Source organism: Engraulis encrasicolus, chromosome 21 (genome assembly GCF_034702125.1).
Source record: "Engraulis encrasicolus isolate BLACKSEA-1 chromosome 21, IST_EnEncr_1.0, whole genome shotgun sequence".
NCBI classification, from domain to species: domain Eukaryota; kingdom Metazoa; phylum Chordata; class Actinopteri; order Clupeiformes; family Engraulidae; genus Engraulis; species Engraulis encrasicolus.
In genome coordinates this window covers 24,972,211-24,984,528 of record NC_085877.1, presented here as the reverse complement: position 1 = coordinate 24,984,528, position 12,318 = coordinate 24,972,211, and the positions used below count along the sequence as shown (strand labels likewise).

General features: G+C 34.2%; 2 long non-coding RNA genes across 2 annotated transcripts; one reads left to right on the top strand and one right to left on the bottom strand.

Moving 5' to 3' along the window:
• Positions 1-2,849: 2,849 nt before the first annotated feature.
• LOC134437723 (uncharacterized) lies at positions 2,850-4,562 on the bottom strand. Its single transcript, XR_010032464.1, has 2 exons — positions 4,268-4,562; positions 2,850-3,784 (listed from the first exon to the last, which is right to left on the bottom strand). It is a non-coding gene; the product is annotated as an uncharacterized LOC134437723 (long non-coding RNA).
• Positions 4,563-4,576: 14 nt separating this feature from the next.
• Positions 4,577-5,686, top strand: LOC134437722 (uncharacterized). The gene is made up of 3 exons (XR_010032463.1): positions 4,577-4,833; positions 5,478-5,574; positions 5,657-5,686. It is a non-coding gene; the product is annotated as an uncharacterized LOC134437722 (long non-coding RNA).
• The last annotated feature ends 6,632 nt before the right edge of the window (positions 5,687-12,318 follow it).

Sequence of the window (12,318 nt, the reverse complement as noted above, 5' to 3'; positions counted from 1 at the left end):
CAGACGCTGGCGTTTATGATTGTGAGTGAGGAAAGGTTTTCTCCGCGCATGCCTCCCAAACAGCTTGTTGGCGTGTAGACAGCGCCTGATGGTTGATTTGGAGACTTTGTGACCCCAGGATGCTACCATTTGTTGTAATTCTGTAACAGTGAGCTTTGGAGATCTTTTGATTTCTCTTACCATCCTCCTCACTGTGTGTGGTGGCAAAATAAACTTGGGTCCTCGTCCAGGCTTGTTTACCACTGTTCCAGTTGTTTTGAACTTCTTAATTATTCCTCTCACAGTGGATATGGGCAGCTGCAGTTGAGTGGCAATCTTCTTGTAGCCTCTGCCTGACCTGTGAAGGTCGACGCACATCTGCCTCACTTGTATGCTGTGTTCCTTTGTCTTTCCCATGTTTAAGAGTGGATAAGAGAAATGGCCTCGGTGTCACGTCATATTTATACCCCAGGGAATCAGGAAGTGATGAATTACTAATTAAATGTTCCTACATACTCTGGTAAACTTTGTAAACTACTGTAGAAATGACAGAAATGCTTCAATTATATTTATTTCCTGGGAATTGTTAAGGGTGCCAATAATTGTGGAACAGGTGATTTGGTAACACTTTATAATAAGTACCCCTTTTTGAGCATTAGTTAACCCTTAGTTAAGCCTTATTTTAACATTAGTTAACCCTTAGTGAAGCACAAGTTAGTCATTATGTAAGTGTTATTTCTTATTTCTTAATCATTAACTACTACCGTTAGTAAATGGTTTGTGTGTACTGATGTAACTGTTCGCTAAGCAAAGTTAAGCCTTAGTTAAGCCTTATTTTTAACATTAGTTAACCCTTACTGAATCACGAGTTAGTCATTATGTAAGTATTATTTTTCATTTCTTAATCATTAACTTCTACGTTAGTAAATGGTTTGTGTGTGCTGATGTAACTGTTCGCTAAGCAAAGTTAAGCCTTAGTTAAGCCTTATTTTAACATTAGTCAACCCTTAGTGAATCACGAGTTAGTCATTATGCATTTCTTGGTAATGATTCGTTTATGGTGATTGAACTTTCTGATAAGCATTAGTAAACCATCATTAAAATGTCAGATAACCCACCTTTATTTATGAAAAAAACATTATCTCTTTGTTGCCTCCTACCACCTAACCATTACCAAGTACTATTAGGCATGTATGGCAACTGTTTGTAAACTCTTGCTTTAGCATTAGTGAAATCTTAATTAACCTTTTTGTAATGGTTAGTGTGTGATGACTGGTAACATGGCAAACAGTAAGTTGAGGCTCATGTGACTGCCCCTCATGGATGTTTCTGGACATTAACAAATGACTTGATAAGCATTGCTTATGCATTATCAAGGATTTATAACCCATTACTTAAGTATATCTGGGGAACTGATCTAAAGTGAAAACCTTCCCATGCTTTACAACACATTAACAAATGACTTGTTAAGCATTGCTTATGCATTATCAAGGATTCATAACCCATTAATTAAGTATATCTGGGGAACTGATCTAAAGTGAAAGCCTGTTATGGCTTCACAACACATTAACAAATGATTTGATAAGCATTGCTTATGCATTATCAAGGATTTACAACCCATTACTTAAGTATATCTGGGGAACTGATCTAAAGTGAAAGCCTGTTATGGCTTCACAACACATTAACAAATGATTTGATAAGCATTGCTTATGCATTATCAAGGATTTATAACCCATTACTTAAGTATATCTGGGGAACTGATCTAAAGTGAAAACCTTCCCATGCTTTACAACACATTAACAAATGACTTGTTAAGCATTGCTTATGCATTATCAAGGATTTACAACCCATTACTTAAGTATATCTGGGGAACTGATCTAAAGTGAAAGCCTGTTATGGCTTCACAACACATTAACAAATGATTTGATAAGCATTGCTTATGCATTATCAAGGATTTACAACCCATTACTTAAGTATATCTGGGGAACTGATCTAAAGTGAAAGCCTGTTATGACTTCACAACACATTAACAAATGATTTGATAAGCATTGCTTATGCATTATCAAGGATTTATAACCCATTACTTAAGTATATCTGGGGAACTGATCTAAAGTGAAAACCTGTTAAGGCTTTACAACACATTAACAAATGACTTGATAAGCATTGCTTATGCATTATCAAGAATTTTCAACTCATTACTCACTCATATCTGCGAAACGTTTAAAGTGAAAACCTTTCCATGCTTTCCAAAACATCAACAAATGACTTGATAAGCATTGCTTATGCATTATCAAGGATTTATAACCCATTTCTTAAGTATATCTGGGGAACTGATCTAAAGCGAAAACCTGTTAAGGCTTCACAACACATTAACAAATGACTTGATAAGCATTGCTTATGCATTATCAAAGATTTACAACTCATTACTAACGCATATCCGGGGAACTGATCTAAAGTGAGAACCTGATAAGGCTTTACAACGCATTAACAAATGACTTGATAAGCATTGCTTATGCATTATCAAGGATTTAAACCCCATTACTTAAGTATATCTGGGGAACTGATCTAAAGTGAAAACCTGTTAAGGCTTTACAACGCATTAACAAATGACTTGACAAGCATTGCTTATGCATGATCAAGGACTTACAACTCATTACTAACGCATATCTGGGGAACTTTTAAAGTGAAAATCTTTCCATGCTTTCCAAAACATCAACAAATGACTTGTTGAGCATTGCTTATGCATGGGAGGCAACATCTGAGAGATCTTACTATTCTCATCAAAACATTTACAAACCACTTACACAATACATTTGAGATGTGAGATGATGTCCTTCATGGTAACGGTAACACAAGACAGACAACTTCAATATCTTTAACTATTTAATTTTTAAAAGATAACAGTTATCAGCTTAAACAGTAACATAATGAAGAAAGAGAGATGAGGACTAGCAAAATGAAGAGATTAGATGAGGGGAGAGCTTGTGGAGAGGAGAGGGAGGCAAGAGAAGAGATATAGTGCATTCATGTGGTCTTATCTAGTAGATATTATCTAGTTGTGAAGTGGTATTTACAAGTGCGTTGCGTTCATGTGCTATTTTGTTGTTGTTTACAACTTAAAGATGGTGGACCAGAGTGAGACTCTGGCCATTTTTTTGTTAATAAAACGATAATAGACTGTTGTTCATCAGCTACAGCAAGCAAATGAATTAGGAAGTCAAAAGGTAAAAATGCTGAATATTTTCTGACAGTCATTTACCATGACTATCTGAACATACTGAATGCCGGTTTTTGAGTATTTCAACTTAGCGGTTGCCATGGTGAGAGTAGAGCCAGCTGTTGTGTACGTCATCAGCTCGTAAAGTCGTTAATCAAAATTTTCTACAAGGGCCGGTGGCGTTCATGTGTGCTTCGGATGTCAGTGTTTGGTATTTACGTAATTACCACATGAACGCACAATTAGGAACTGTACTGCATTTAAAAGATATTTTCTACTGGGCAGCAGCAGTGAGCCCGTAGGCTACTTTTGAGCTCAGCCACTTTGCACTGTAGTTCAGGATCTCCCCAAAATAATTGTTATAATAAAAATATAGGTATTGAGGGTCTGTAATAGTGATCTAAAGTGAAAGCTGTAGAAACTGCATGATGACTTCTGTTCAGCTATGAAAATACTCCGGGTGTCGGCGGGCGTTATGGGAGAGAGGTGGCCGGACGTTCACGGCCTCTATGGGAGCTAAAGGGTTAAAGGAACTTTTCTGACGATGATGGTCCTTTTTTTAAGGGTAAACTGCCTTCATGATGCTACCTGTGAGGAAACAAATAAAAAAGCACAGTTTAAACATTAATTTTGTTATTTGTAGGCTATTGCCAAAAGGTAGATTAAGCTTACACTAAGCGCAAAACATTCCCCTCCATTTGAGCCATTGCAAGCACAGAGCAAAATAGCAGAAATCGCTAGTTAGCATGCTAGTTAACAAAATTTGCTAAGCAATATTGTTCTCTACAACTAATAGAGTACTCAAACACCCACTTGCATAGAGACATACAACTGCTTAGGTGGACAAGTAATGTTAACCCTCAGAATTCACTCTGACACAATTTGTAAACAACAGCACCATAACTGAAAGCCCAAGTTTTTTTTTTTTTTTTGAAAACTAGACATCTCAACCATAATTTTGATACCTCATATGTGTGGGTATCTGCTGTACAACTAACAGTGACATTGTTTTGTTTTTGTTTTTTAAACGTTTTTAATATACTTCTATATATATTTTTTATTTTATTTTACCTTGACCAGAATACTGTTGAAATGACACAACGTTGAAATCGCGGTAAAATACAGCTCAGTCATACTCATTACTCTCCGTCAAAACAACCGAAAATGGCCAGCAGGAAACACAATTAACTTTGTAACTCTTTTTCACTAGTTTTAGAAATCTCTGATCTCTTAATTACAGGGGTAATACCAAAGATTCTCTATTCTAATTAGCATCGTCTCTGATAATTCAAATATTCCAGGAAGTGGTTAATCGACCGGATGTTGTTTTGTGATCAGTGATGCGTTTCCAGGGGACGTTCTTTGAGGGGACACATTAAACGTTGAGGAAGTAGTTTCTTGTTCAGTGTTCACGGTTTATATTGCTGAAGGACAATTACAAGTCTAAACGGAGAAGAGTCGTCATTTCAAGGTGTTTTCGCGGACGTATTGGCATGTGGATGTTGACAGTGTCGGAAGTATTAATCAAAGTTGACACGAGAAGTTGGAGCGAATGCGAGAAGAGCATGCGATGAGCTGCCTGCCTGCTGCTGCCTACTGCCTACTCCTGCTGCTGCCGCTGCTGCTGTTGCATCCAAGTAAGTTTGGCTGCTAAAATGTTTTGATATTCACTGAACAGACATGCAATTGCCTGCATAGTCCTTTCTTATTTGAAAGATGAATCCCTGTCGCTTGCAAGATACACAATCTCATGCCCATCGTGCATAGCTAATTCATTGCATTGGGGAGAGGTGGACGCCGGATGTAAACAAACTGAGAGGGGTGTCACGTTGAGTAGCTTTGCAGATGTAGGCAGAGATTGGCACATTACTCACGGTGTTGGACTACCATAAATGTAAGTTAGTTTCTTTTCTGAGGTCTTTGTAGTGAGTCATGTTGTTTTTTGTATGTTTAGATGAGGTAAGCTTAAGCCTACTGACTTCTGAAATGACTGCATGAATGATTTGTCCCAAGCTTTCTTACAGTAGGCTACTGACCTCAGAAATAATTAATGGCGTTGTGAACCTGCTGATGTATTTATTTGCACTCATGTAGTAATTTACTGTCATGAAAGCTAAATTGTGACTTGACTTGACTATTCCCTCTCTCAGTTGTTGGCTCATGACAGATTTATTTGATAAGTGGAAGTGCCCGCTGATGCAGACCCAGTGTAGGCCTAAGTATACGCTGGCATTGTTTTTGTGACATTTAATCTCATCTAAATCATCATGTTTTTGAACAGTGTTGGGTAGCCAGCCACCCATGCATGTTGACACAGCCAGCAGCGGGCACCCATGGCACATGGGGATGGACCCAGGAGTGGAGGATGACCCAATAGGGTGAGTTAGTGAGCTAATGTCATACACATGTAATTGTTTTAGGTGTATGGGAAATAATTAAATGTTTGTTTACATTGTACAGATGAACGTTCAGCCCACTCACTGTTGACACAAGTGACACAGTATTGACCAGATCTCCTGGAAGTGCCCCCTGACGCAGACCTAGTGTAAGTATGCATGCTGGCACTGTTTCGTTTATTTAGGCTATGTAGGGCTTAACACAGTATTTGCTTTTAGTGATATGTAATAAATATTTTGTCTGATATTAAATCTCATCTAAATCTCATCATGTTTTTGAACAGTGTTGGGTAGCCACCCATGCACGTTGACACAGCCAGCACCGAGCACCCAGGGGATGGAACCAGGAATGGAGGATGGTCCAATAGGGTGAGTTGCTGAGCCAATGTCAGAAACATGTAGACTATACCCTACCCTCATATGTAAACCTTCGCTAGTCTGTTTCTCCCTTAATATTGGTGTCAGATTCGCACAAATGCAGTTCTGGGGTGCTACCTTGCTACTAAACAGGCACAGCAAGTATGATTTGAAATCCGTGTCGGTCAGTGCTAATTTTGAGAGGAATTTTTAATTTAGTTTAAGTCTCTTGACGAAAATGCAATTTTAGTTTTAGTCACAATTTGGTCATCTAAATCATTTTTGTCTTAGTCTAGTTTTAGCTGACTAAAATTCATACAATTTTAGTCGCCGAAATCTAAAATAATTTTAGTCAACCAAAATATTACATTCATTTCCTCTTGTCTACACTTCTCTATAAAATTGTCAAACTAAAATACAATTTGGGGAAATCAATGATTAAAATTACATATTGAAATCATGAAATATTGTCAAAAACTGCCAGAGTGTCTTATAAGCCAGTGCGTCCAATGTGTAAAAAAAATCATGGCCACGACACTCATACAGCTCTGTCGATATTTTACGACTTCGGGGGAAAAACGGGACTGCACGTTATGAAAAAATACTTGTGGGTATACCAGTAATCAAGAGCGTCGCGGGGTAGCCTACAGGCACCTGTTGGAAGACGTCTCTCTCTCTCTCTCTCTCTCTCTCTCTCTCTCTCTCTCTCTCCCTCGTGCGCGTATTGCAAGCTGTTGCATATTATTTGCTTGATTCGAAGTTGTGATGGCATACGCGCTCTCGTTGACATGGTTGTGTCCATGTTGCATGCATTCGCAAGATGTTATTGGAAAAACGCATATGAAAGCGTGGAAAGGCCGTTTACTTCCTATTTCAGTGTCCTTGACTGAAACAAGTCGCAAAACTCCACACTTCCGAATCCTTTGCGATCAGCACTAAAGTGATTCTTATCAGAAGGCTTGTACCAACGCATAGACCCTTAAATTACAAACATTAGCGAACATTGAAAAAAGATCAGACAACGACCGTCGGGTAGCAGGTTCATGAAAGCGACTGGGAGTGGAGAAAAAAAAGGCATCGTTAGAGAAAGATGTTTGCTACTTTAGGACAGACAGCACCACCACTATTTCATGACTGCATAAACTTCTTCGTCATGGATAAATGGGCAACAATATTTTTGTCCAGCCAGGATTGCCCTGAAAAGTAGGCTGCTGCTGTTAAAAAAAGGTCACGGGCGTGCAGCACCGACGCTGCCTGTCACTGTGCCTGCGTGTTTGTGTGTGTGAGGGAGGGGAGGGAGACGCGGAGCAGATGGGTCGCGACTTGCGAAAGATCAGGAAATTCTTTTTCAATGTTTCAGTGACATATTAACAAAAATGCTTCCTATTGGTTTTCGTCTCCGATGGTATTGTAGTCACATTTTTATTTTTTTGACGAAAATATAAATCAATATCGTTATATTTTTCGTACAAACACATGCTGTTTTTTTCGTTATCGTTTTATTGTCGTCAGGGGAAAAACAATCGTTAACGATAATTATGGCGAAAATATTTCGTCACGAAATTAACACTGGTGTCGGTCGGGTCCCAAAGTGTCTGATTTCACGTGAAATTACCCTATGGCATGTTTATACAGTAGGTTTAAATAAGACGAGATGTACTCCAATGTCATGCGCCTTTCTGTTCCAAACCCTTTGGAAGGGACTGTATATGGAAAAAGTCGATAACGGTCTGAGTTCCTGCTTCTTAGTGCATATTGCTTTCTACATGACTTGTGTCCAATAATATTGCCCATAATTGAAAACTGTGCTTTTTTTGTTTGTTTCCTCACAGGTAGCATCATGAAGGCAGTTTACCCCTGAAACTTTTTACAAAGGACCATCATCGTCAGAGAAGTTCCTTTACCCTTTTATCTCCCATAGCGGCCGTGAACGCCCGGCCACCTCTCTCCCATAACGCCCGCCGACACCCGGAGTATTTTCATAGCTGAACAGAAGTCATCATGCAGTTTCTACAGCTTTCACTTTAGATCACTATTACAGACTCTCAATATATTTTTATTATAAAAACTATTTTGGGAAATCCTGAACTACAGTGCAAAGTGGCTGAGCTCAAAAGTACGGGCTCGCTGCTGCTGCCCAGTAGAAAATATCTTTTAAATGCAGTACAGTTCCTAATTGTGCGTTCATGTGGTAATTACGTAAATACCAAACACTGACATCCGAAGCACACATGAACGCCACCGGCCCTTGTAGAAAATTTTGATTAATGAATGCACTATATCTCTTCTCTTGCCTACCTCTCTTCTCCACAAGCTCTCCCCTCATCTAATCTCTTCATTTTGCTAGTCCTCATCTCTCTTTCTTCATTGTGTTACTGTTTAAGCTGATAACTGTTACTTTTAAAAATTAAATAGTTAAAGATATTGAAGTTGTCTGTCTTGTGTTACCGTTACCATGAAGCACATCATCGCACATCTCAAATGTATTGTGTAAGTGGTTTGTAAATATTTTTGATGAGAATAGTAAGATCTCTCAGATGTTGCCTCCCATGCATAAGCAATGCTCAACAAGTCATTTGTTGATGTTTTGGAAAGCATGGAAAGATTTTCACTTTAAAAGTTCCCCAGATATGCGTTAGTACCCAGGTCAAAAAAATGTGTACTTAAGTGTACTTTAAATATATTTAATTTTCTGAAAGTATATTTTAAGTACACTCTATTTATCAAGTACAGTACTTAAGTATGGTATTTAAAAATATACTTATAGTGTAGTGTATTTTAAATATATTTTAAAATCATTTGTATTACTAAAGTTATGTACTTAAATAGTTTTTATAAAATATACTGTTAGTGTATTGTATTTTAAATGTATTTTAAGTATATTTGTATTTTAAAAGTAATGTGCTAAGTGTAGTATTGTCAAATATACTATTAGTGTATTATATTTTAAGTGTATTTCAAGTATATTTGCATTTTAAAAGTAATGTGCTAAAGTGTAGCATTATAAAGTATACTATTAGTGTATTACACTTTAAGTGTATTTTAAGTATATTTGTATTTTAAAAGTTATATACTTAAGTGTAGTATTATAAAATACACTATTAGTGTATTGTATTTAAATGTATTGTAAGTACATTTGTATTTTAAAAGTAATGTGCTAAAGTGTAGTATTGTCAAATGTACTATTAGTGTATTGTATTTTAAGTGTATTTTAAGTACATTTGTATTTTAAAAGTAATGTGCTAAAGGGTAGCATTATACAGTGTACTATTAGTGTATTATATTTTAAGTGTATTTTAAGTATCTTTGTATTTTAAAAGTTATGTACTTAAGTGTAGTATTATAAAATACACTATTAGTGTATTGTATTTAAATTTATTTTAAGTACATTTGTATTTTAAAAGTAATGTGCTAAAGTGTAGCATTATAAAGTATACTATTAGTGTATTGTATTTTAAGTGTATTTTAAGTATCTTTGTATTTTAAAAGTTATGTACTTACGTGTAGTATTATAAAATACACTATTAGTGTATTGTATTTAAATGTATTGTAAATACATTTGTATTTTTAAAGTAATGTGCTAAAGTGTGATATTGTTAAATATACTATTAGTATATTCTATTTAAAGTCTATTTTAAGTACATTTGTATTTTAAAAGTAATGTGCTAAAGTGTTTTATTAAAAAAATACACTATTAGTGTATTGTATTTAAATGTATTGTAAATACATTTGTATTTTTAAAGTAATGTGCTTCAGTGTGGTATTGTTAAATATACTATTAGTATATTCTATTTTAAGTCTATTTTAAGTACATTTATATTTTAAAAGTAATCTGTTAAAGTGTAGTGTTATAAAATACACTATTAGTGTATTGTATTTAAATGTTTTGTAAGTACATTTGTATTTTTAAAGTAATGTGCTAAAGAGTGGTTTTAGAAAATACACTATTAGTGTTTTGTATTTAAATGTATTTTAAGTGTATTTACAAAATAAATAAACTAATTACTGGCCAAAGTACAGTCATTTACCTAGCAAAAAATGTCTATATCTGGAAAATCAAAAAGGCGGAACATGGACAAGAACCCCATTTTATGATGATGATGAATGACTCCCCTTTTTCCAGCATGAATTTTGGAAATAAACTACGAAAAATCATACACAGTACACCATTATAGTAATGTATGGTATTAGAAAATGTACTGCTAGTTTAATGTATTAAACTTTGTTCTTAAAAAATGTACTCAAACATAGTGTTGGAAAATATACATTATCAGTTATATATACAGTACCTAAACTATATTTTACGACCTTTACAAATATGCATATTTTTTTGCATACTTACTATATTGCCTTTTTGGCACTAATATTAATTGTCTTAAGTGTGGTATTAGAAAATATACTATTAGTGTATTGTATTTAAGTGTATTTTAAGTGTATTTGTATTTTGAAAGTAATGTGCTAAAGTGTGGTATTAGAAAATATACTATTAGTGTAGTGTATTTTAAGTGTATTTTTTATTTTTTAGTAATGTGCTTAAATATGGTTTTAGAAATATAATATTAGTGTATTCTATTTTAAGTGTATTTTAAGTTTATTTGTATTTCTAAAGTAATGTGCTAAAGTGTGGTATTAAAAAATATACTATTAGTGTATTGTAATTTAAGTGTAGTTTAAGTGTATTTGTATTTTTAAAGTAATGTGTTTAAGTGTGGTATTAGAAAATATGCTGTTAGTGTATTGTATTTCAAGTGTATTTAAAGTGTATTTGTATTTTTAAAGTAATGTGCTTAAGTGTGATATTTGAAAACATACTATTAGTGTAGTATATTTTAAGTGTATTTTAAGTGTATTTGTATTTTAAAAGTAATGTGCTAAAGTTTGGTATTAGAAAGAATATTTCAAACGTACTTTAAGTTAAGTATGATTTTAGTATATTAAGTACACTTGTACAAAGTTTGATTTTAGTACCAAAAAGTCAACTTAAAATGTGTTAAAGCTCTACTTAATTATATTTCAAGTGTATTTAAGTATACTATAAGTTGTCCCAAAATAACACAACTTAGGTATGTACTTCTGCAGCATGCTATAAAGTGCTTTCTTATGACCTTGAAATAGATTTGTAGCATACTTCAAATAGTTATACTTAACCACATGTTAAAGTACACATTAAACATCTTTTAAAGTGAATTAGTAAGTATATTTACAATGTACTTACAGTTAAGTATGATTTTAGTATATTAAGTACACTTCTGCAAAGATTGATTTTAGTACCAAAAAGTCAGCTTAAAATGTGTTGAAGCTCTACTTAATCATACTTCAAGTGTATTTAAGTATACTATAAGTTGTCCCAAAATAACATTCTTTAAATACACACTTTTGAAGTATATTTTAAATACAAAAATACATACTTATTAAGTATATTAAGTACACTTTTTCACCTGGGTACTTTTTTTAACCATCATTTTAGTGTATTTAACCTAGGCTTATTTATTCATTCTGCTTTGTAACATTAAATAACCTTCCACCTTCCATTTTGCTAATGTATTTTCATGGTAAAAACACCATATTGAAGAGCACAAACAGATCTTTAAAAGGCATGTAAGGCCTTACCTATTAAACTTTTAAGCACAATACTGAAGTCTGTACTTAAGTTGTGTTATTAGTGTATTAAGTGCACTTAAAGTGTACTTTTTGGTGCACAAATTAAACATGTAAAAGTGTCTTTAATTCGATAAAAGCATACCACCACCAATGATTTCTAAGTATTGTTATTAAGTATATAAAAGTATACTTAAAGTGTACTACTCAAAACTATTACTTCAAGAACGTAATTGTGCCTATTGAAGAACAGGTAGTTGTGGTCTAGTGGTTAGAGTGCAGGTCTGTGGTTCAGTGAGTTGTGGGTTCAAATCCTGGTTGAGGCAGTGGTTGTTGTCTGAAGTGAGGGTGAAAGGAAGGTTCATGTGAATGGCTGATGGTTGTGAACAAGACAATGTACAATGGTAATGAATAATTAGAAATTACATTAATGTTTTTTCATATACTTTTGAAATATATTTAAAGTGTACTTAAAATAAATATATTTGAAATGTGCTTAAAGTAAAATCTACTTGTAGTATACTTAAAATACATTTAGAGTCAATACACTTAAAATGTACTTAAAGCGATTTTTGTGAATATATTTGAAATGTACTTAAAATTAAGTATGTTTTTAGTATACTAAGTACACTTGTACAAAGTTTGATTTTAGTACAAAAAAGTCAACTTAAAATGTGATTAAGCTCTTCTTAATTATATTTCAAGTGTATTTAAGTATACTATAAGTTGTCCCAAAATAACACAACTTAAGTATGTACTTCTGCAGTATAC